This window comes from Mirounga leonina, unplaced genomic scaffold (assembly GCF_011800145.1).
Source record: "Mirounga leonina isolate KUSES-001 unplaced genomic scaffold, KU_Mleo_1.0 Mir_114, whole genome shotgun sequence".
Lineage (NCBI taxonomy): Eukaryota > Metazoa > Chordata > Mammalia > Carnivora > Phocidae > Mirounga > Mirounga leonina.
In genome coordinates, this window is record NW_023270265.1 from 30,257,331 (window position 1) to 30,283,192 (window position 25,862).

Here is a 25,862-nt window from a genome sequence, read left to right on the forward strand (position 1 = left end):
CCACTTAAGCTTTACCTTCTCCTCTCCCTTCTCACCCGTGTTGAAATCATTGTACCTTGGTGGACTGTCACTGACTTCACCTTCTTTCCATTCCCACTGTTACCACCTCAATTTTTGTGTTTATTGTACAACACTTGTATTGCCTTCCTAAACATGCTTTAGATGTCGTTTCAAGTCTCTTCCTTCTCTAAGCATCCCATGCCAAGTTAACATTCCTAAGAGTGACATGTTTGATCATTCTCCAGATGTCATCCCTTTCCTTATTTTATAGATGATATGACTGAAGAGAGATTGAGATAACTGCTGACTGTCGTTCAGTCAGTCTGTGGAACTCTACGTGATGTAGTATGTCATCCTCACACGGAGGAGTAACCGGTTGTTTTCCATTGCTCGTACTTAGAGTTAGCATTTGGGTCTTCCGTATTAGAAGGAATTTCTACTTCTACCATTTCTACTTCTCCTCTTTTCATGCTTCATGTTCTATACTTGTTTGAGGCGTGTTCATTTCTATGAACATTTATCGTTCTGCCTCTTTTTCCCGCTTCTCTTACCTCTCCAACCCCCATGCTAACATACTTCTGTGATCATGCCACTTTTCCATGAAGCTTTCTATAGTCATCCAACTAAAAGTGACCACACTTCCTCTGAGGCTTGACATTTCTTTCTTCCTTTCACTGAATGCTAAGAGTAGCTATTTATCAAGTGTGTACTATGTGCCACATCCTGTGTTCAGCACTTACTCTACCTTGCTCAATGATGTGCACTCCCTTTTTGCATCTAAGAACCACGAATGCTTGGAATGAATCCATCTCATCATCTTTGCTATTCTTTGGGCATCCAGAACAATACCCTGCACACAGAAGACCATCAATAGGCATTTGTTGAATGGGTAAAAAATTGAATAAATGAAGGAATGTACTTATTTCTGAATTAAAGATCAACTTGATATAGGGGCCCACTTTTCCTGACTGAAGTAGCAGCTTATTTTTTTGTTCTATGTCCGGATACTGGTTACCATAGAAATACATTCCTTTCTCTTTCCTTCTCTTCCCTGAATTTTGCCAAAACACTAACTACCAACATTTGAATTTTGAGGCCTTAGAGCTCTAATACTTTATGACTCCACTTACCTCAACTGACTAAACCAGAGCCTGAGTTTGCCCTCTGAGAATTCTCATGTCTGGTTTCCAAGACCTTGTAGCATGCTCTTGTTGCTGCATCAGAAACCTTCCTGGCTCTGTCATTGGCATCCATGGGGCTGCCCATACTTACCTGTTACTGGATATCTTTATGGAAAGAGAATCTTTTAAGGCAAGGGCCTCATAAATATTGACCATATAAGATAGTTTCTTCCAAAGTTGTCAAATCTTCAGTGGCTCTCCCTTGCTCTCAGGGTGAACTACAAGCTTGTAAACAGGGAATTCAGCCTTTCTACAGTTTGTATCATAGATGCATCACCCTCTGATTCTCTGTGCAAATCCTGTACCCCCGGTTTATCTCAGAAGCATGTTAGTGAGAGGCAGATTATATATAAGGATGATTTTAGACTAATACATCGGTGTGTACATGCCCTGCCTAAAGATACTCAAATTCACTAAAAATGCTATTTTAGTTTAAAAAAGGGGGGGGGGGCGAGAAGAAAGCAAAAGCAACTCTCCTGTAAAAAAAAGGCAAGTAACAAAAGCTGGATTTAAGTCACAAAGTTGAGACCCTGCACCAAACCCCCTCCAAAAGAGAAAAACACAAACAAACAAACAAAAAAACCCAGGCACCTGATCTTTACCATCACCTTCATCCTCCTTATGCTGTTCTGTCATTGTGCCATTGTTTATGTATAACTTTTTGCCCTTCCTGAAGGGCTATGAGCTCCCACATCACCCAGTCAGAAAGGATTTCCTTGTCTGAGTTCCTCTGACAGCTGTGATCTGTACCTCCCCCAGCTCCAGCACTTGATGTCTAACACTGTAGTAATTACTGCAAGCATCACACTTCTCCAGGTCATATGCTGCTAATGCGCATGGTGCGTATCCAAGATATCCTCATGCCCAAAGTGCATTGCACAAAGCCTTGTCATTACTACATTATCAGATAGCATCCACTGGCTGGTACTTGATCCATCAGCATGTACATACTCTAAAATGGAATTAACCAATTAGTTGAATGAATATCTCTTCTGTGCTGTGTTACAGAGTTCAAACACTTTTTTTTTCTACCTGAACTCTGGCATATTTTCATTTTAATAATGAATAATTCTAATAACTAGTAATTATAATAGTGTTCCCTGACACAGGATAATTTGGGTTGGTTCACTTGACATATTTATAAATATCCACCAGAGAGTATAAAATGAATCTCTGTGGTTTTACCCTTAGAAGTATTAGGAAGTACCAAGCTTTTGTTTGACTGTTTTTTCATGATGTCCCCAATCTGCTTCAGAGATTACAATTAAGAGAGGAGAACTTTGGGAGATGTTTTATAAGTAACTAGTTTCAGGCCTGGGTTTAAAAGTCACTAGTTCTAGCAAACAAACAATCAGTGAAAAACAAAAAGCAATTCTTCCACAAAAAGACCTGGAAGAAACTTAAAATGTATGTTGCTAAGTGAAAGAGGCCAGTTTGTAAAAGCTACATTATATATGTTTCCAAGTATATGGCATTCTGGAAAGGCAAAACTCTGGTGATAGTAAAAAGATCAGTGGTTGCCAGGAACTGGGGGAAAAGGAGGGATGGGTAGTTGGGGCACAGAGGATGCTTTTGCGGTAGTGAAACTATTGAATATTATACCACAATTGTGGATACATGTCCTTATATATCATATAAATGTCAGACATTAGTCATTTGTCAAAACCCATAGAATGTACACAAAGAGTGAATCCTAATGTAAACCATGGACTTTGTTAATAATAATGTATCAATATTGGCTCATGAATTGTAACATATGTACCACACTAATGCAAGACCTTAATACCAGGGGGAGGTGACAGGATATATGGCAACTCTCTATCTGTACTTTCATTTTTCTGTAAACCACCAACTATTCTCCTCATAATAAAGTGTATTAAAATTTTTTTCATTTAAGTAATTAACACAGTAAAATACAGCCCAGTTGTCAAGAGATGACTTCTTGGATATTTTACCCAGAAAACCATCTTGGACATTTTGGGAGGTTGGTGAAAGGCCATGGCCAGTAGGACTATGGTTAAGTGGTTTGAAAGTACACTGGGCAAACCAGAAATGACAGTTTATTCCTCTGCTCACTTTTACCAAACAAGGAGCTTTTAAAACAATAATTTCTAAGGTGCCATCAAGATTACTAAGTCTATAATAAAGAGACTTTAGAAGAGATAGGATAAAAAAAAAAAAAGATTGGAACGTCTGTAGAAGATTGTCCAAGAACGACCTGCTTCCCCTTTTACCCACCAACGACGCATGTGAGGTTACCCCAGGCTCACTCCTGATCAGAGGGTCAGAATCAGAAACACAATTTTGGAGTTCCCACCAGTCTCAAATCAACAGAATAAAAGTGAAACCAAGGCCAGTATATAAATGGGTCTATTTGTTTTCATTTCAGTTACTGGTTTCGTGTTTTTACTATGAATAAACAAGGGCTGGCAATGGAAGCACATATGCAGATTTAATGTTTAATCTCCCAATTCCTGTCTGCTGACTGCTCCTGAAATTGCTTGGCCCACAACAGTGGCTGCCTCTCAGCTCCCAGCCTTAGAAGAAAGTGAGCAGAGAGTTCCCGGTGTTGGTTGGAGAGGAAAGTTGCAGTGGGGAGGCCACTTTTCGGAGTTAGGAGAACAGCTCCCGGTCTTGCCTTCTTTGGCACTGATGGATTAAGTCATTGTTATTGGTACAGCAGGGTTTTTTTTTTGTTGTTTGTTTGTTTGTTTTTTGTGCCTGGGGCTGTCGGCAGAAAGCTGTTTGAGTCGGAGGCTGTGTACCATGCCATCATGGCAATTCTGTATTTTCAGCATTTTGTCAATGCAAGGAGTAAGAGAAATTGTAATTGAGGCCGCCTTTCTATAAATCATGCCACAGAGAGTGAGCACATCCAAGTGATGAGTCCAATAGGAACTTTTGTCCCTTGCCTGGGGACAGTGGTGGGGGGTGTTGGAAAATCAGTCTGGGGCACCTCAGTAGTTGCTGAGCAATGCAGCGAGGAAGAAGTGGAAAATAAATTCTACATTTCCTGGCAAATTATGAGCTGTGCACAGGGATAGGCTGGGGGGAGACAAATAGCAAGAAATTATCAACAATCAGTTGAAAATGGGAGGGCCAGCTCACATGAGGAGCAGTTCCAGTGCACCTCCCTGGGCAGGCAAGGGGCTGGGAGGCTCCATTTCGAGGAGAAGACAGCATTTCCTTTCCCAGCCTAAGTACTTTCGTCTCTGTAATTTGACTCTGGCATGGCAACACTGTCAGAACAGTAGTGTTCTTTGTACAATAATGTGAAAGTACAAATGGAAAGCAAAATGGCAGAAGGGGCGTGTGTATCCGTGTGTAACTCACACTCCACAAGTGATATGCTGTAGCACAGATGAAGCGTGGGGAGAGAGCGCATTGAATAGACCCTGTGTAATTGTGTCAGTCATCTTCCTGGTCTTTCTCAAAGGGCTGTGCATACTTCTCTGTTCTTGTAACCATTAACGGAGCTGGGAGTGCCTTGGACTGTTGTCTTTCCCTGTTTTTGGAGTGTGGAATGCCAACATGGGAGGGTTGTAGGGCCACTTTATGATCAGACGAAGATACAAAGCCTGTCTGTCAGGGTTACTGGTTTCAAAGGGGATGCTAGTTAGCATTGATCTCAACCCGGCCCTGGATTGCAAAATTTTCATGAAATAGGGATGCAGTTGGGGCAGGGGAAAAGGAGAGGAGATCAGATCTTGGCCCAACCCATGTCTTTCTTGTTATATGCCTGAAGGAATATGAGTTTTGCATTGTTTGCCTGGGGAGAGGGGGGCTTCAGTAACCCCAATACCCATACGTTTTCCCCCCAAACTGCCACTGGATTGGAGTTTCCACTCCGGGCATTTATCTAGAAAAGAGGCAGCCAAGGAATGTGTCTACATGTCTGTGTGTGCATGAGCTGCCTTCTTAAGAATTTAACAGGTGTTTTCTGGACCCGGAGCTTTCGAACACAATGTGCAACAAAACGGGGCCTGTGTGCCTGGTAAGGAACAGCTCTTGTAGGGTCGGGAACCTCCGCTTGCTGATCGCAGTGCTTTCACAGTTCTCATATTTTCTTTCTCTATTTCCCTTTTGGATTTCTAGAGTAAGTTCTTTTTGAAAATGCTGGTCTTTAATAGCTATCCTGAGGGGACTAAGGGAAAGGACTGTTGTCTTTTTTTTTTTTCAGTTTTGTTTCTGTCGGTGCTGGGACCAGAGAGAAAGGCAGAAGCAAACTCAGAAAAAAGTATCCTGCCTTCAACAGGGATTTTCCCCAAGAGAGCTATTTCTCCCTGGCTCAAACCTTGGAGGAATTTGTGTTTCGGTTCCCTTGCTTAAAGGCTTTTCATTTTGTTGGCGGCTCTCCCCAAGAATTACTCTTGGTTACACGTTAAAAGCAACAACCACATCTGGAGATATATCCAGCTGGTTGAAGGAAGGACTATGGGGATGCCGATCCTCATGGCTGTTGGCTTTCGTCTGAGTGAGGAGACATTTCTGTGGCACTTACTGTTGTGGCTCTTGGCCCACGCAGCTGGGTTTCTCATAAACTCTTCCCAGGTAATCGTCAGCTGAGCCCCCTGGGCTGAAAACTTCTTAACTGACTGAGCCACCCAGGCGCCCCCTTGGGCTGAAAACTTCTAATGCTGTGTTTCCGTGACCAGCAAAATCAGTCTGCCTCAGGTCTTCCTTTGGAGAAATTGGAGTTCCTGCATATTAGGATTTGGGGATCTCTGTCCAGTGTTCTTTCTGTGCAGTGTTGGGCATTGCCTGACATACTCTGGCTTCAAAACCTGTATTGAGGTGTGGCTTTTTCTTTCTTTTTTTTTTTAATAATCACCTGTTGACTTGTCTGTTTCCTGCATTAAACTTCAGGCTCCTCCCGGGTGGCTGTGTTTTGTTTCTGTCTAATCCTGAGCACTTAGCAGAACATGCACAATAGGTAGTTATAAATACTTGGTGAGTACCTATTACTTCTTTATAATTTTCTCCCTTTGTCTCACACACACACACAACCTGAGGAATACGTTAATGCATGCAACTCCTGACACCCCCATAGCCTCATTTCCTTCTCAGATTTCAAGTGCAGGAAATGACACCGCTTGGCATGCGCTCCAGGTCTTGGAGTTGTCTCTTTCTCTCAAACCTCCAAGACAGCAGCAAATCGACCTTCAAAGTATATCCTGAGTATGATCAGTTGCCTCATCTTCCTCTACAACTCAGTGGACCTAGTGCCAAATCTCAGTTATCTGTGACTCTTCTTTTACTCTCAGACGTCAGAGTCAAGCCATGACCAGACCTGCCTGGCATCGCCTCCACCTCCCCAGCAAGACCTCTAACGTTCTTCCGAGCCTCCTCTTCTCCCTGGAGCACCTCAACCACCCCTTTAGTCTCCCAGCTTTCCCATTGCCTCCCCAGTTCCTGCTCTCCGCTGAGCAGCTGGGGAGCTTGAAAACTTAGATCACAGCCGCCTTCCCCTCAAACACCTCTGGTAGTTTCCGTCATGCACGGAAGGGCTCCCTGGGTCCTATCTTAGGCAGACGCGCCAGGGAACATGATGCTGTCCCTGATTTTCTCTCTCACTTCATCTCCCCCTGCTTCTCCCTCATGGACACACTCCAGCTCCACTGGCCTGGCCGCTCCTCAGATACACCACCCATGCCACCACTTCACGGTCTTCATCCTTGCTCTTCTGCTGCGTTCGGCCACTCTCCGTCCGATGTTCACCTCACCTGCTCTGTCACTTCATTCAGCTTTCTGCTCAAATGTTTGCCCTTCAGAGAAGTCTTCTCTGACCACTTTAACAAAAATGGCACTACTTGTCATGCTTTAGTTTTCTCCTTAGCTTTACCTCTGCGTGACATTATACAGCAAACCTTCATGATGTGCCCATTCTGTATTTGTGAATTTACTTACTCACTAAAATATATTGTAATCCCCAAATCGACCCTCAGATTATTTTCATGGTCATCTGTGGACATGAGCAGAGTGGCAGAAAAGGTGAGTTGCCCCATGTACATGTTCTGAGCTGAGGAGACCCTCTTCCCCCTTCTAGTTCTTACACTGCAAGCAGTTGTCCTTTCTGTAGTTTTCTTTTTGTGTGTCATGGTTTTGGTAATTTTTGTGTTCTCCTGCAGTGGTTCCACTATTTAAAATGACCCACAAGTGTGCTGAGTGTCTGGCTGGTGTTTCTAAGCAGAAGGTGGCTGTGATGTGCCTTCCGGTGATGGGATGGCTGTGAGTCTAATGTTAGTGGATTAACAATATGCATTTAATAATGTGTCTTTAGGGCGCCTGGGTGGCTCAGTTGGTTAAGCGACTGCCTTCAGCTCAGGTCATGATCCTGGAGTCCCGGGATCGAGTCCCACATCGGGCTCCCTGCTCAGCGGGGGGGGTCTGCTTCTCCCTCTGACCTTCTTCCCGCTCGTGCTCTCTGTCTCTCATTCTCTCTCTCTCAAATAAATAAATAAAATCTTTAAAAAAAAAATGTGTCTTTAAATAGAGACACACCTAAAACAAGGTTACATTTTGATTGATGTTAATGTGACCAGAGATTCCCCTAGGAGCAATGGTTTAATAGTTGCTACATCAGTGTTTGTGATGACATCTTTTTTACAGCTATAAAAGTTTTTATTGAGTATTTACTATGTGCCAGATATTTTACTAAGTGCTTACGTTCTCTAATTTAATCCCCAAAACAATTCTATGAGTTGAGTATTATTATTTTACTATTTTATTTAAATTCAATTTAGAACATGACTACTATGGATAATGAGAAGTATATAATATTTAATTTATAAATTAATAATATAATAATATATATAAATATATATATTTGCTTTTTATGTATATATAAATATCTGTCCCCCACTTTCGTGTAAACTCCATGAAGTCAGGGATTGGCAAACTGTGTTTTCCAGCATCTTGTTCTCTACTTTATGTTTAGCACATGGAACCACATGTGGTTTATGGATGGTGCTCACTAAATTACTGAGTTCATTAAATGGATGCAAAGAATTAGTGAAATATAGTCAGGAATGTCTCAAGAAAACATTCGACAAAAGAATAGTTTCATTGTGCCAGACATTCTCATTTTATTAGGCATCGCGCTACCTCTGATCTTATCATAGCCCTATAAGGTAGGCATCTTAGAACCCCCTCCCTCCACCCCTTGAAGTGGCCTGCCCAAGCTCCCACTACAGTGTGGCTCAGAAGCTCTGTCTCCATGTTGTAAATCTTGGCTTGTATGGTTACTGAGCACATGGGCCAGAGAACCAGACAACTTGGTCTGAATATGGCCTCCACACTTGCTCTGTTTTCAGGCAAGTGACTTAGTTTTGTCCAAATCCTTGTTTTCTGTTTTTTAAATGAAGATAACCAGAATTTTTCTACTGGGTAGTTGTAGGGATTAGGTAGGATGATGCACACCACTTAACCTAGAGCCTGATACATACTAAGTGCCTGTTAAAACTATTATAGAGTTTGAGCTCCTGATGTTGGAAAAATAGGTCAAAGGGATGTGAAACCAAGATAGGAGGCACTCAAGATAAAACTCCTGTCAGGACCCCTTAACCAGTATTAAAGATCAGTACCTAAGAGCAAGGTTGGCAAATTTTCTGTAAAGGACTAAATAGTAAATATTTTAGGTTTTGCTGGCCATGTGATCTCTGTTGCAACAGCTAAACTCTAAATAAATGAGTGTTCCAATCAACCTTTCTTTACAAAAGCAGGTGGATCATAGTTTGCCAATCTCTGCTTTAGGCCAATGGTACTTAACCTTGTCTGCACATTAGACACCTGGGGAGCTTCAAACAGACCTGTGCCCCGGTGGTATATTCCCAGAGATTCTGATTTTATTTTTCTGAGGTGGGGCATAGGCATCAGTATTGCTTAAAACTCCTGGGTGACTCCACTGCAGAGATGAGAACCACTGATTTGGATTGTTAAAGCCATGAACAGAAGATCCTCAAAGCAGTTGCTGTCTTCCTGCCCCTACCCTCTCACCCTCTTCACCCTGTTTCGGAACCCAGGGATCAGCACTGTTTGAGAGCTTTGGGCGACAGGTGGCCAGGCTGTGGTAAGGTTTTGCATAGGCCATATCACTTTTGTATCTAGAGGGAAGTCTAATTATCTGTGTAATAAGTGCATTGTACTTTCAGGGAACACAGACCAGCTGTTACTGTGCATTTTAGCTGAAGCTATGCTTTTTGCTATTTAATTGTATTCCAGCATTGGCAGTTGGGCAGAATGGTATTTGAGTGGAAACACTCTGCCATTTCCTTTGTCAAGGCCATGGCTTCTGTAATGGAGCTAGGAGTGAGTTCCCAGGAGTCAAGAGATATCTGACTTAAGGTCAAGTCACTCTTCTCTAATAGGCCCCAGAGCAAGCTTATGATATTTCTGTCTCTAAGAAGCTCTGAATTTTCAGCTGGACATTGTCTACCTGTGATGGGGTAGAGCTTGGCTGAAGACGGGGGTGAGCTTAGTTATAAATGTCTAAGCTTTCCTGAGAATTATCTGGAGCAGAGTTTCTTAATGTGTGGCTCCTTAGCATGTACATCAGAGTCATCCGTTACTTGTTGAAATGCAGATTTCAGGCTCTACTCTTGACCTCCTGATTCTAGAATTTCTGGAGGGGTGCTTGGATAATGAATTTTTAAACAAGATACCTGGGTGCCTTTGAAATTTGAGAACCCTTCCTTCTACTTATGTAAGAGAGAGAAGCCCTTCCTCATACTTACATAAGAAGACTGAGCTTGGGGAATTTAAAACAGTCCAGTGAGGTCATTGATAGAGCTAAGACTTGAATCTTGCTCTGTGTATCAGCTAGCTAATGCTGTGTAACCAACTCTCCCTAGCTTACAGGCTTAAAAACAGTAAACATTCATTATTGATCACAAATCTGTGGGTTAGTGGGTGGTTTTTATTGTCTCGGCTAGATCCATTCAAGTGTCTGTGGTCACCCATGGTTGAGTAGGCAAGTATACTGATGTTGGCTCACTCTCTCTTAATGTTTAGAGGGCAGATGGCTGAGTGGTGATTTGAGATGGCCTCCAGTGGGATACCTAGATTCTCTTCTGTGTGATCTTTCAACCCCCATCGGGCTAATGTCACTTGGGGAATGACACCACTCTGAAAGATTGGAAATATTCATGGCTTCTTAGAGACCACCCTCAAAACTGGGACACTGCCACTTCCACGGCATTCTGATGCCAAGACAAGGAACAAGGACAGCCTTGATTCAAAGGGTGAGGAAGTAAATTCTAGCTCTTGAGGGGAAGGGCTGAGAGTTGCTTTATAAAAACGGTAGATATAGGGAGGCTGAATGAATCCACCAAAGCCTGAATGAATCCACACAGAGTCCTGGGCCTTTTTCACCACATTTGACTGGAAGCTTTTACAAATGTTTAGGGAACATGAGTAATAATATTCTGTTGGGTTCTATTCCTAGGATTACTGTTGTTGGATGAGGAATGAAAAATCCTGTATCTTAAGGAACCTAAGAAGTCATTGGCTTAAACCCCATCTGGCACTTTAATTTCCTGATAGTATCACCTTAATCAAAGTGCTCATCCATCTTCTACTCAAACATATCCCGTAAGGCCCTGGAGAACTTGCTTTTCTACCCTCCAGCCAAAATTTACTTCCACTTAGATTTGAACTTTTGGTCCTACTTCTTCCCTCTGAAGCAGCACAGAAGAAAGTTCCATTGTCCTTCCATGGAAGAGTATTTTTCCACTTTTGAAACAGTTATGAAACCTCTTTGCTCATTGGTCAATTTTCTGTGCCAACAATCCCAAATTTCTACAACTTCTCCTAGGACATAGTTTGAGCTCCATCACACTTCAGGATGTTTCCTTGCAAGCACTCACTCATTTCTCAATGACAGCCAGGTGTTCTGAATAGAATGAATTTGAATAGAATAGAATTTTGAATAGAATAGAATGAATAGTGGTTTGGAGCCCCTGGGTGGCTCAGTTGGTTAAGCGTCCGACTCTTAGTTTTGGCTCAGGTTGTGATCTCAGAGTCGTGAAATTGAAACCCATGCCAGGTTCTGCCCTCAACAGGGAGTCTGCTTGAGATCTCTCTCCTCTCTGCCACCCCCCACCCCAGTAAATAAATAAATAAAATCTTGAAAAAAAAGAATAAATAGTGGTTTTGGAATCAGATGTTCTAGAATTTGCTTTGAGATCTTGATCAAATTTATAATACTCGTGAGGCCTCCGTGTTCTCCTCCCAGACGAGTGGACAGAAATAACCATCAAACTGTTTATTTTGTGTCATTTAAACTAGAAAGCATATACAAAAATGCCTGTTGGGGCAAATCCTCTAGAAATGTTAGTTTCTTTTTCCCCCCTTATTCTTCTGAAAGAATAGCCTTTGAAGTACACACTGTTTTTCCTTTAATATCTTGAGTTTGAATGAACTTTAAGAATTTCTGGCTATATATTAATACTAAAATCATGCACATGTTGAAATGTCTACCTGGAGATATGTTTTAAATGGTGTTTCATATGTTAGGGAGAGTGAAGTATTCATTTCTTCCAAACTGAAGGCAGGTATTATTGTTTTGATACTTAGAGAAGGTAATTTAAATTAAATAAATGACCAAAAACTAAGAGATTTAAGTTCTTCATGCCTCTTTTGGATTCAGGCTTTTAGGAAGGAAAAACAAATCTGAATTTGGAAAGGAGTTAAGGACAAATTGGATGCAGTGAAAAGGCCAGGAAAGTGGATTTAATAATAAGATGTGGTGTGAAACCAAAATCATTAAGGAAAGAGAAAACACAGGTAAGGGTGGAGGGATGTGAGTCCGAACCAAAAAGTCAGCTCACAGAGGAATATCAACATTTGTGTTCAAAGGGCACTGCTTAATATGAGATGTTTCTGAATCGTAATGTATAAAAATGAATAGAATCTGATTGCAAAGGAAAATGGTCAAGAGAATAGGCTTGTGGAGACAAAAGAATGGATTTGGGTAAATACTATGTAAATTATTTATAAGATTGTTTTATATGACTGTTGGCTCAGAAAATACTCTTCAGTATAAAAGAGGATAAAGTGAATTGCGAGAATGACTTGTAAATAAAAATGCTAGATAGATTCAAGGTACGGTGTCATGCATGGCATACTCAAGTGAGCCATTGTTCCGGTGAAGTAATATTAGTTTGTTTTTCTTTTAAAGTTATGCAGTTAATTTTAAAAAAATAGCACATGCAGTAAAAAGAGCATTGAGATGGGAGTCAGGACCCTGGGTTTGAATCCCAGCTCCACAGATGAGGAGGTGTAGGATCACAGGCAGGACACCGAGGTTCTCTGAAATGTAGCTTCCCCGTGTGTAAAAACACTTGTCCAGATGATTCAGTCTCAGCTACAAAAGTTTACTATTTTCTGATTCTGTGTTGTTAAGCAGCCCAGAGCCAGTTTCTTTGAAGTGGGGGAGGGCAGATCAAGATTTCAGAGGGAATTCCTATCATCCAGGAGCCTCTAATCAATGATCAGTTTGAAGAGATCACCTGAAGTTTTGATGTGTAAGTGAATGCGTGACTAGATCACTGTTTGATGGAATTAAGTAAAAACAATTCTAGAACTTAAAAGAGAAACCTGCTATTAGAATCTGGTAGGACACTGGGTGTTAAATATGAGGCAAGAGATACTGTTTATAGGGTATTTTTCCTTTCTCCCCAGAATCTTATAGTAATGAGTTGTATGAATTTGCTTTTAAAAGTAGTTTTTCAGTTTTCCTATTGTAATCTTGCCTCTTTTGGCCAACTATGGCCACAGATGGCATCATGGAAGGGAGACAGTTTGAATTAATATGGAAAGAAGGGTAGACTTTAGACAAATTTGGGAAGGGAAGTGTGGGGCTTTTGGGTGGAAAGAATAGAACTTTAAAAGACTTGGAAAAGAATATTTATGTATTAATTCAGTGAATATTTATGTGAGCATCTATCCTCCTGTACTTGGCATGGTGTTAAACACTTGGAATTATTAAGGTAGCAATCCCACTACCTACAAAGGAAGACAGACATCAGTCATATAATTACATGGATATGTAATTCCATATATTTTTTAGTGTTTTTAAAAATATTTTATTCATTATTTATTTGAGTTGGGGGAGGGCAGAGGGGGACAGAAAGGGACAAGCCAACTCTGCAACTGAGCCCAGAGCCTGACATGGGGTTCAGTCTCATGACCCTGAGATCATGACCTGAGCCAAAACCAAGAGTCGGACACTCAACTGAGTGAGTGGCCCAGGCACCCCTGTAATTTCATATTTTGATGAGTGTTATGAAATAAGAGACTAGAGGGCCATGGGGGCAGGAGGGACATGAGCAGGATAACCAAAGAGGGTTTCCTTTAGTAAGTGTTATTTCTGCTGATACCTGACATGTGAATAGCAGTTCAGTGCATGAATGGAAAGAGGGAGAAAGGCAGAGTGGGAAGAGAGCATTTTAGGTAGAAGGGGACAGCATGTGCAAAAGCGCTGAGACTGGAGAGCCCACAACATGTTTAAGAAGCTGAATGAAAACCAGTGTGGCTGAAACTTGGAAAATAAGGGGGAGAAGAGAATCCTGGAGAAATAGGCAGGGGGAATATGAGCATGGTGTCACTTCTTTGACAGAGTGTAGACATCAGTCCCATTATGAGCTAGTTTCTGCATGCCCAGTGGAGGGAAACACTGTATACTGAGGGGTGGGGGGCCTCTGGGAGAATGGGGGTGAGCATGATCTGTGCTTTGTGTTCTCAAATGGACCTTTAAGTTGGTAGCACTTCCATCAGAGAGTAGGGTACTGACTTGGGAAATATAGAAGGCTTTGGTTATTCAAATGTACACATGGCCTATGGCATTGGAGTCCTACTTAGGAGGATAAATCTGAGGAGTCATACATATGCACCAGACATTCTTGGCATCCCTTCTTCCCTTCTTCACATTTGGCTCAACAGTGCACCCCTGGGGGTCAGTGGTAAAAGGGAGTAAGTATGATAGGTATAGAGTGTCTTTCTAGAGGGTCCACTTCACCTGAAGATTTGTGAAAAAATTTATCTTGTATTCTAAGCACAGATATGTGGTAGCATAGACTACAAAACATCCATGGAAGTTCAAGGTAAGAGTTAAGAGAGTTGAAGATCTTTGTCCTTCTATCAGACTGCTTAAGGCCAAACCCCCAGATTCCTGGTGGGATGCTGTGTTCTCTTTGGCTGTGGGAGATGTTTTGATGAACAACTTTGAGAAGCATGGAGTCTTAATTTGTATTTGATGCTGTTTTAGGATATCCTGTGCCTTTCTCAACACCTTCCTACAGTAGTGAATTTTATGAACTTGCTTTTAGAAGTAGTTCTTCATGTTCAGTGTTTAATCTTGCCTCTTTTAGGTTTTGAGGGAGGGTGTTTCCAAATTTGAGGAATGGGTGTGTATCTGCCTCCACTCCCCGATCTTACAGACCTCACTCTTGCTGCTCATCTTGAAGTCTTCATTTTACCTGCACCCCACACTCTGATGCACTTATTTCCTCCTCTTCCTCTTAAACCCTTTAGACGACCTTGTTTGGCTCCTTTTCTTTGTCTGTTCTTTCTCCTTTTTGATGTGGCACTTAGACCAATGTGCACTGATCCAGGGCCAAACAAATGATACTTTTGGAGGAGGATGAGATAACGTTTCTGTTTTATTTCCAACATCTTTCCTAATGACCAGAATTTTTCACCTTTGTTAGCTGCAATGTTTGGGGGGAACTTATCATTCAGGCCAGCTCCTACTCATTCATTATGACTCAGCCCATGGCTCAGTGCCTGACCCAACAGCACTGACCACCCTTTCTGTGTGTTTCCCTCACTGTTGGCCACCTCTGTGGGCATGGGCCTCATTGTGTTGTGTGGCACTTATCTGTTGACATGTCTGTCTTCCCACTGAAGTTCTGAGTTTCTGGAGATCAGGGAACCTGGTGTTATTCATCTTTGGATCATCACACCTGGCACTGAGCCTAGCACATGCTAGGTGCTTAAGGAATACTAAATAAGTTGAGTAAAGTGATGTGAGTTAATAGACTACAGGGAGTATTTACAATTCTTTACTTTGGGACATCCAGTGTCAAAAAATAGAGACACATAGCATAAGGGGATGTATCTTATGATCCAGATGCTTAGAAATGGAATGGAGGAGACGTCAAGGGAGGGTTTCCAGGTAAAATACAGGTCACATGGATAAAACACAGCTAACTTCGAATTTCAGGTAAATAACAATGTTTTAAAAAACACAAGCAGATCCCTATTGTTACATGGGACATACCTACACAAAAAATTATTTGTTTTTCATCTGAACTCAAATTACCTGGGCATTCTATATTTTATTTGCTAAATCTGGTAACCCTATTTCAAGGTCAAATAGTCATACTCTCTCCTTCAGACATTCGTACGTCTACTATGCTAAGATTCATGTCACAAATGGGTGGTCCTCAGGCAAGCCCTGGTCAACTGGATCAAGACATCTTATTTACCCTGCAGTACATTTTAAATTTTAAATTTTTTTTTGCCAAAACTGAAAAATACAGAGATTTCTCATAGAGATCTCAACTTTCAGTCCCCTTGAAAAATATCAAAGCCTGATCACACTAGATTAGCTCTCTTTGTCCAGCTAAGGAACAGTTAAGCCCGTTTTTAGATGGAGCATGAGCTTTCTGGATTCCCTGTTTCTCCCCAGTGTTGTGGGGAAATGTCATCTGCTAGATAGTTTATCACACTTGCACCTGTTTTCCTTAGAGTTGAGAGGAAAGCAACATGTTTTTTGAGCTTGTGTCTCTATCAAAAGCAGGAAAACAAAAGATAACCCTAAAGTGTCAAGCGTTTCAATAAAAATGGGGAAAATCATCTTTTTGAGTAAGTAAAGAAAGTTTCTTTGTGTGTGAAGTGCTAGCAAAATGATCATGTGTCTAAAGAATACAAACAATGGTACCATTTTTCTTGTACCTCCCTCGCACATTCACACTACAGACTTGAGGGCATTTGAGTTCCTGATCTCCACTGGAAAGTAAGATCCCTGTGGGCAGAGACTTTTGTCTGGTTCATTGATGTATCCTAAACCTGTAGCACAGTGCTTGGTTGTTAATAGACATTTGATCAATATGTGTTAAACAAAGGAATGACTGATGTAAGTCATCTTAGAAATCTTCAAGAAGAGAAGAAAAATGTTGCCTTCTACAAAAGAATGGCATACTAGGTGAATGCCTATTTAAAAAATAAATATATTTATGGCAGAGATGCCTTAATCTGTCAAGGGCAAAGGAAAAAGGCTGCTGAGGACAGAAGCTCTTATCTGTACCCAGAGCTTCAAGGGACATTGGATGGGGTTGTCCCCACCAGTTATCAAGGGAGGGGTGTTTTCGAGAACATCTGAGAAGGAACCAGAGGCACATGTTGGAAAGGACTCTTTGCTACTGTGTGACCCTGGTTTCTCTCCTGCCTACCATAAATACTACCACAACCCAGGGGATTCTCCCTTTAGTCCTTCATAGCCCAGCCAAGCCCTACCATCCCTCTGTGGCTACCAAGGAAATAAGTGCAGAAACCTTATTTTTATCAGAAACCAGCCTCATTTTACTTGAAAGTCTAAGACCATCATGACCACGATTCAGCAGAATGCTACCAAAATTCCATAGGCTTTGAGAAAAAAACAATCAGGACAGCTGTACACTAAGTTTGAATTTGCTACAGAGGAGAGCTTTTATATAAATGTGTTCCAAACCATTCTTCCCTCTTTATGGACGATATGCTGGCTCTAGGGAATCTGGCTGAATCACCAAAAGCTCCCGTAAAATGCATAGTTTGTTGCCTGTTCTGAGTATGTCTGGTTACCGCCATATGGTCATTATTAATTCATATTTATTCGTAGAAAATACTATCCTTAGGGGTGTGGTGAAAATGTATAGGAGAGAAAAATATAGGCAAATGAGATTTTGCTTTTAATCACAGATTCAACAATCTGGTCATACACCAGACTTCTGGTCTTACAACTAAATGTCAGGAATAGAAATAAAAAACAAAAAAACAAAACAAAACAAAAACCCCACAAAAAAACCCCAGAGAAATGTAGCAAGATCTGTCATTATTACTCTTTTTTTTTTTTTTAAGATTTTATTTATTTATTTGACAGAGAGAGACACAGCGAGAGAGGGAACACAAGCAGGGGGAGTGGGAGAGGGAGAAGCAGGCTTCCCGTGGAGCAGGGAGCCCGATGCGGGGCTCGATCCCAGGACCCCGGGATCATGACCTGAGCCAAAGGCAGATGCTTAACGACTGAGCCACCCAGGTGTCCCTGTCATTATTATTCGTGGTAGGTGTAAGATGTCTGTACAGTTGACCTTTGAGCAACACAAGAGTTAGGGACACTGACTCCCTGTGCAGTTGAAAATCCATGTGTAACTTTTGACTCCTTAAAAGCTTAACTACTATTAGCCTATTGTAGACTGGAAACCTTACTGATGACATAAACAGTCAATGAACACATACTTTGTATGTGACATGTATTAGATACTGTATTCTTACAATAAAGCAATCTAGAGAAAAGAAAATGTTATTAAGAATACCATAAGGAGGGGCGCCTGGGTGGCTCAGTCGTTAAGCGTCTGCCTTCGGCTCAGGTCATGATCTCAGGGTCCTGGGATAGAGCCCCACATCGGGCTCCCTGCTCCACGGGAAGCCTGCTTCTCCCTCTCCCCCCTGCTTGTGTTCCCTCTCTCGCTGTCTCTCTCTCTCTCTCAAATAAATAAATAAAATCTTTAAAAAAAAAGAATACCATAAGGAAGAGAAAATACGCTGACAGCACTGAACTACATTTATCGAAAAAAGAATTTGTGTATAAGTGAATGCACACAGTCCAAACCCATGTTGTTCAAGGGTCAATTATATTAGTTTCACATGGGCCGCTGTAACAGAGTACCTCGATTTAGGTGACTTAGAACAATAGAAATTCATTGTCCTACAATTCTGGAGGCTAGAGGTCCAAAATCAAGGTGTTGGCAGGGCCACATTCCCTTTAGAATTTAAAGGGGAGCCCTTCTTCGCATCTTCCTTGCTTCTGGTGATTTGTCATTAGTCTTTGACATCCCTTGGCTTGTGGATACCTCACTTCAATCCTCTGTCTTCACATGGCCTTCTCTCTATGTGTCTTCATATTGTCTTCCCTCTGTTCCTGTCTGTGTGTCCAAATTTATCCTTATGAGGGTATCAGTCATATTGGGTTAGGGCCCACCCTGGCCCCATTTTAATGTGGTTACATCTGCAAAGACCTTATTTCCAAATAAGGTCACATTCTGAGATGCTAGAGGCTAGGACTTCAACATATCTTTTTGGGGGAACACAGTTCAAGCAATAACCTCCTAATGCAATTATATCATTCTTTGGACTTAAGCTTTCCAGATACAACTTGTTGTTCCTCTTGTGGAATATTACATTGATTAAATTGCCTCTAGTTCTTCGGCTATCAGATGCTTTTCCCTGGCAGGCTGATGTAATTAGGGAACTAATAACTGGATCAATAAGGAAAAGAGCATTTTCTTTCATATTTTCCATCTGTTCCAGTGATTCATTTAGGGCTTTCTGTGTGTGTGTGTATGTGTGTGTGTGTGTGTTGCCACTGAATATGTGGTTGTTATGATATATGAGACCATGACACATAAGGGAAGAAGGGAAGGGAGAGGATCTGGACTGTTCTCTGCTAAAGGTTCAGGAATGTCATCCTTGCAGCTGGGGGCATCAGGAGGCAGGATGTGGAGAACAGTCTCATATATGTAATTCTGTATAAACAAGAATTTTTTTTTAAGGTTTTATTTATTTGAGCAAGAGTGAGTGAGAGAGCGAGGGGAGAGGGCCAAGCAGACTTTGTGCTGAGCACAGAGCCTGACACAGGGCTTGATACCACATCCCTGAGATCATGACCCAAGCCGAAATCAAGAGTCAGAGGATTAAAACCAACTGAGCCACCCAAGCACCCCTAGACAAGAAATGTTCCTAAAGATGTTTATTGTTCAGAAAATCTATTTTAGTGTTGCATGCAGCACATTGGGTTGAAGCCATGCAGGGCTATTTAAACAGCACGTGAGCTAATGTGTTGCTTGTCCTAGGAAGGATTCACCACTATCCATGATGATCTCTGTGTAATACCATTTTGTGGAAAATCCCACATTGCTTTGTCTGATTCCAGGTCCCTCATGGAAAATGTTGGAATTTTAATTTTTGGCCTTTTAAAAGGTAGTTTTAAAGGTAAATATAATGTATACATTATGATTAGAAATTATTATTATAAAAAAGTAGAATAGAACAGTGGCTTATATTACTACTGAAATATTATCCATTGTAAAGAAATCTGAAAATGATAGAAAGCTTTAAAAAATATGTGTTACCCATAGTCCCACAATTCAGAAATAACCACTGCTAATATTTTGGCCTATCTCCTTCTGATGTGTTTCAAGTTTTTGCAATACTTAAATAAAATTAGTGTCAATGCATGCATGTTTTGCAATATATTTTAAAATAAATAATATATCATAAGCATTTTCATATCATTAAATGATCTTATAACACTTACTATTGAACGGTTGCTTAAATTTCTTTATTTCTCTTTGAGTATTAGAGCTTTTTTAATTACTAAAGTAATGCATGGTCCTAATAATTTTAAAGACCCAAATAACCAAAAGAAAAACTACCGATGGCCTTCAGTCTTACCCTTGCAGAGATAACTAGTAATGATATTATGACATATATTGCATGGCAGTGTAATTGTCTGAATTTCTGTCTTCCACTGTTCATGGCGTTTTTAACCTTTGTAATTCCAGCCCTTAGTTCAGTGCTTAAAGTATAGTGGTTTCTTGATACACTTTTAGTAGGTGAATGGAGAGGCTGCAAGGATCCAGCTTGCAGTAGAATAAAATTCATTCCAGACTCAGCAACTTATGTGGATGGAGAGACAAGGTAGCTAACCAAAAGCTCTTAATGAATAGGAGCCTGCTCTTTCTGTTCATCTGAATCAGCCTCTAGGCAGAGAATTCAATTTAATTTTTCTCCCATCAGTCAAGCAGAAGAGCTGAAAAAGCAAAACCAGAGACAAGGGAGGCAGGAGGTGGAACAGGCTTGGATGAGGAGATCAGCAGCTGATCTCTTGTTCTTTCTCTGTTAGGAAGAGCATGAGATGAGAGGAGTCATGCTTCTCCCAAGGGTGAATCCTAGCAGGAGCTGTGGTGGAGGCATTCTGCTGCTACCGGATCCTCCATGATGGAAGGACTGATAATTTCTCTGGAGGATTGAGACTCCAGCTGTGTCAGTGTGACCCTCATGGTTCTTCCTGGCTTGTCTCTAGAGTTTGCACCAGAGAAAGACATAATCATGCTGGGTTTTATTTGAAGGGATTTGGAGCTCTGCTTCTATGATTGGAATCTGGGCTGACAGAGAGTCTGGTATCTTTGGGTTATAGAAGGTTCCAACTGAAGTCTCTTCTGTGTTTAATTGGGAAATGTGTCTTAAGTCTGAGCATCTGTCTCTCAGACACCTGCCATGGGAAGGAGAGTGACCCATTTCTTAAAACTCTGCATGGAAATCTCAGTCCTTGCAAAAAAAATATAAGGGTATATTCTTTCCAATGCAATGGTCTGGTCCTTACCAACTCTCTCCTTCCTCCCAACACCCTCCCCAATATAAATATACATACAGATAAATATAGGATCAGCCACAAATAGTTGGGTGTATAGAAAGAGAGACAGACAGGAAAATGGGCAGACAGACAACCTCTACCTCCTTTTAGCCAGTGACAGTCATCACATCTCTGCTTCCTCTTAAAAGCTTCCCCATAAGCCAAGTTCAAGATCTTAACCGTATTGACACCTTTGTTCTTATTGTTTTCTTCACCCTATAAAATCTCTACCCACCTTCTCTCCTGTCTATACCACCTATCTCCAAAGGCCTAGCTCAAGCTATGTTACTCTAGGAAGGCTCATTGTTCCGTTTCCATTCCTGTTAATCTTGCCCATTTCTCAACTTCTAGAGCTCTAACCTTGGCCCATTTTCCCCTTTGGTGTGGTGTATGTATATTAGGAGAGTCATCTGTTTATAAGTTGAGAGATGGGCAATATGGGCTAAATGGGCTAAAACTTCTTTAAGCCCCCCAAGGCTTACTTGAGATTACCAGGAGTTCATTCAAAAATTATTTCTGTATGAGTTGCAAGATTATGGACTCAGAACGTTACAGGTGGCAGCGTTACCTGGGTGTGGTATGCCAGACAGCACGCCCTAGGGGAACAGTACTGGGGATGTGATAATGGGAAGATACTTCATCTGACCCCATTTCTATAAACTTAAGGCCCATCTACTTTTGCCTTTCCCAATTTCCCCACCTGTGAAAATGTGAAGAACATAAATAATAGAATTTTCATTATAAACTAGGCACCATGATTCCATGGAAGAAGACGGGAGCCAGGCATCAGAAAACTTAAATCCTAGTTCTTTTGACCAAAACTTAACTTCCCCAAGACTGAGTTCATTAACTATGAAACAGGAGGTTTGTGTGCTCACCTGTATATGTATTCTGTAACCACTGATACACAGAGGTGAATTGGGCATGATTCCTGCCTCTCTTATGACTCATAGCCTAATGGCAGGAGGGACATGCCAACCAGTATTGCCTTGGTGTGAACAGCTTCTTAGAGGCAGACAGTAAAAATGGTGATGGTACCTGAAGGGAGTGGTTGACTCTCCCTGGCAGATCAGAAAATGCTTGAGAGCAAGGATTCAAGTAGTCATAACTGCCTTGCCTTTCAGTGTCCTTGTAAGGCTCAAATATATGTGAAAGAGCACTGTAGTCCACCTATTATTATTATTATTTCCGTTATCAGTCAGAGCTATTATACTTCCAGGCATACAATTAAAAATAAACTCCATACTTTTGGCTAGTCTGTGATAGGAATGTTGGCCTTTCTCTTATGTGTTACAAAGGGGTCAGATTCTACATCCATAAAGTAAGTGAATGTGGAATCTGACTTTATTAGCCATGCTGGGGGTTCTTCTTTATTTTTCCAAAGTCTTGAGGCTCTTCTAGAATTTTTTTCTCATTCCATGAGTTACTATCCATTCTTACGTGCCTATTTTTTTTTTTTTTTTTAATTTTTTTATTCTTATGTTAATCCCCTTACATTACAACATTAGTTTTAGATGAAGTGTTCCATGATTCATTGTTTGCGCACAACACCCAGTGCTCCATGCAGAATGTGCCCTCCTAAATACCCACCACCAGGCTAACCCATCCTCCCACCCCCTCCCCTCTAGAACCCTGTTTGTTTCTCAGAGTCCATCGTCTCTCATGGTTCGTCTACCCTTCCGATTTCCCCCGCTTCATTCTTCCCCTCCCGCTACCTTCTTCTTCTTCTTCTTTTTTTTTTTTTTTCTTAACATATATTGCATTATTTGTTTCAGAGGTACAGATCTGAGATTCAACAGTCTTGCACAATTCACAGCGCTTACCAGAGCACATACACTCCCCAGTGTCTATCACCCAGTCCCCCCATCACCTCCCACCCCACCCCCCACTCCAACAACACTCAGTTTGTTTCCTGCGATTAAGAATTCCTCATATCAGTGAGATCATATGATACATGTCTTTCTTTGTTTGACTTATTTCACTCAACATAATACCCTCCAGTTCCATCCACGTCGTTGCAAATGGCAAGATCTCATTCCTTTTGATGGCTGCATAATATTCCATTGTATATATATACCACATCTTCTTTATCCATTCATCTGTCGATGGACATCTTGGCTCTTTCCACAGTTTGGCTATTGTGGACATTGCTGCTATAAACATCGGGGTGCACGTACCCCTTCGGATCCCTACTTTTGTATCTTTGGGGTAAATACCCAGTAGTGCAATTGCTGGATCATAGGGTAGCTCTATTTTCAACTTTTTGAGGAACCTCCATACAGTTTTCCAGAGTGGCTGCACCAGTTTGCATTCCCACCAACAGTGTAGGAGGGTTCCCCTTTCTCCGCATCCCCGCCAACATCTGTCGTTTCCTGACTTGTTAACTTTAGCCATTCTGACTGGTGTGAGGTGATATCTCATTGAGGTTTTGATTTGGATTTCCTTGATGCCGAGCGATATTGAGCACTTTTTCATGTGTCTGTTGGCCATTTGGATGTCTTCTTTGGAAAAATGTCTGTTCATGTCTTCTGCCCATTTCTTAATTGGATTCTTTGTTCTTTGGGTGTTGAGTTTGATGAGTTCTTTATAGATTTTGGATACTAGCCCTTTATCTGATACGTCATTTGCAAATATCTTCTCCCATTCTGTCGGTTGTCTTTTGGTTTTGTTAACTGTTTCCTTTGCTTTGCAAAAGCTTTTTATCTTGATGAAGTCCCAATAGTTCATTTTTGCCCTTGCTTCCCTTGCCTTTGGCGATGTTTCTAGGAAGAAGTTGCTTCGGCTGAGGTCAAAGAGGTTGTTGCCTGTGTTCTCCTTTAGGATTTTGATGGACTCCTGTCTCACATTGAGGTCTTTCAACCATTTGGAGTCTATTTTTGTGTGTGGTGTAAGGAAGTGGTCCAGTTTCATTCTTCTGCATGTGTCTATCCAATTTTCCCAACACCATTTGTTGAAGAGACTGTCTTTGTTCCATTGGACATTCTTTCCTGCTTTGTCGAAGATTAGTTGACCATAGAGTTGAGGGTCCATTTCTGGGCTCTCTATTCTGTTCCATTGATCTATGTGTCTGTTTTTGTGCCAGTACCATGCTGTCTTGATGATGACAGCTTTGTAATAGAGCTTGAAGTCCGGAATTGTGATGCCACCGGCTTTGCTTTTCTTTTTCAATATTCCTCTGGCTATGCGGGGTCTTTTCTGGTTCCATACAAATTTTAGGATTATTTGTTCCATTTCTTTGAAAAAAGTGGATGGTATTTTGATGGGGATTGCATTGAATGTGTAGATTGCTCTAGGTAGCATTGACATCTTCACAATATTTGTTCTTCCAATCCATGAGCATGGAACGTTTTTCCATTTCTTTGTGTCTTCCTCAATTTCTTTCATGAGTATTTTATAGTTTTCTGAGTACAGATCCTTTGTCTCTTTGGTTAGATTTATTCCTAGGTATCTTATGGTTTTGGGTGCAATTGTAAATGGGATCGACTCCTTAATTTCTCTTTCTTCTGTCTTGTTGTTGGTGTATAGGAATGCCACTGACTTCTGTGCATTGATTTTATATCCTGCCACTTTACTGAATTCCTGTATGAGTTCTAGCAGTTTTGGGGTGGAGTCTTTTGGGTTTTCCACATAAAGTATCATATCATCTGCAAAGAGTGAGAGTTTGACTTCTTCTTTGCCAATTTGGATGCCTTTGATTTCTTTTTGTTGTCTGATTGCTGTGGCTAGGACTTCCAATACTATGTTGAATAGCAGTGGTGATAGTGGACATCCTTGCCGCGTTCCTGACCTTAGGGGGAAAGCTCTCAGTTTTTCCCCATTGAGAATAATATTTGCTGTAGGTTTTTCATAGATGGCTTTTATGATATTGAGGTATGTACCCTCTATCCCTATACTCTGAAGAGTTTTGATCAAGAAAGGATGCTGTACTTTGTCAAAAGCTTTTTCTGCATCTATTGAGAGGATCATATGATTCTTGTTCTTTCCTTTGTTAATGTACTGTATCACATTGATTGATTTGCGGATGTTGAACCAACCTTGCAGCCCAGGGATAAATCCCACTTGGTCATGGTGAATAATCCTTTTAATGTACTGTTGGATCCTATTGGCTAGTATTTTGGTGAGAATTTTTGCATCCATGTTCATCAGGGATATTGGTCTGTAATTCTCCTTTTTGATGGGGTCTTTGTCTGGTTTTGGGATCAAGGTAATGCTGGCCTCATAAAATGAGTTTGGAAGTTTTCCTTCCGTTTCGATTTTTTGGAACAGTTTCAGAAGAATAGGTATTAATTCTTCTTGAAATGTTTGGTAGAATTCCCCTGGGAAGCCATCTGGCCCTGGGCTTTTGTTTTTTGGGAGATTTTTGATGACTGCTTCAATTTCCTTAGTGGTTATAGGTCTGTTCAGGTTTTCTATTTCATCCTGGTTCAGTTTTGGTAGTTGATACATCTCTAGGAATGCATCCATCTCTTCCAGGTTATCTAATTTGCTGGCATAGAGTTGCTCATAATATGTTCTTATAATTGTTTGTATTTCTTTGGTGTTGGTTGTGATCTCTCCTCTTTCATTCATGATTTTGTTGATTTGGGTCATTTCTCTTCTCTTTTTGATAAGTCTGGCCAGGGGTTTATCAATCTTGTTAATTCTTTCAAAAAACCAGCTCCTAGTTTCGTTGATCTGTTCTACTGTTCTTTTAGTTTCTATTTCATTGATTTCTGCTCTGATCTTTATGATTTCTCTTCTCCTGCTGGGTTTAGGCTTTATTTGCTGTTCTTTCTCCAGCTCCTTTAGGTGTAGGGTTAGGTTGTGTACTTGAGACCTTTCTTGTTTCTTGAGAAAGGCTTGTATTGCTATATACTTTCCTCTTAGGACTGCCTTTGCTGCATCCCAAAGATTTTGAACAGTTGTGTTTTCATTTTCATTGGTTTCCATGTATTTTTTTAATTCTTCTTTAATTTCCTGGTTGACCCATTCATTCTTCAGTAGGATGCTCTTTAGCCTCCATGTATTTGAGT

The 25,862-nt window shown here is 41.1% G+C and overlaps 1 protein-coding gene across 1 annotated transcript in view; it reads left to right on the forward strand.

The window, feature by feature from the left end:
* Positions 1 to 25,862, forward strand: part of SORCS3 (sortilin related VPS10 domain containing receptor 3) — a 577,834-nt gene that overhangs the window by 342,668 nt on the left and 209,304 nt on the right. The window lies entirely within an intron of this gene.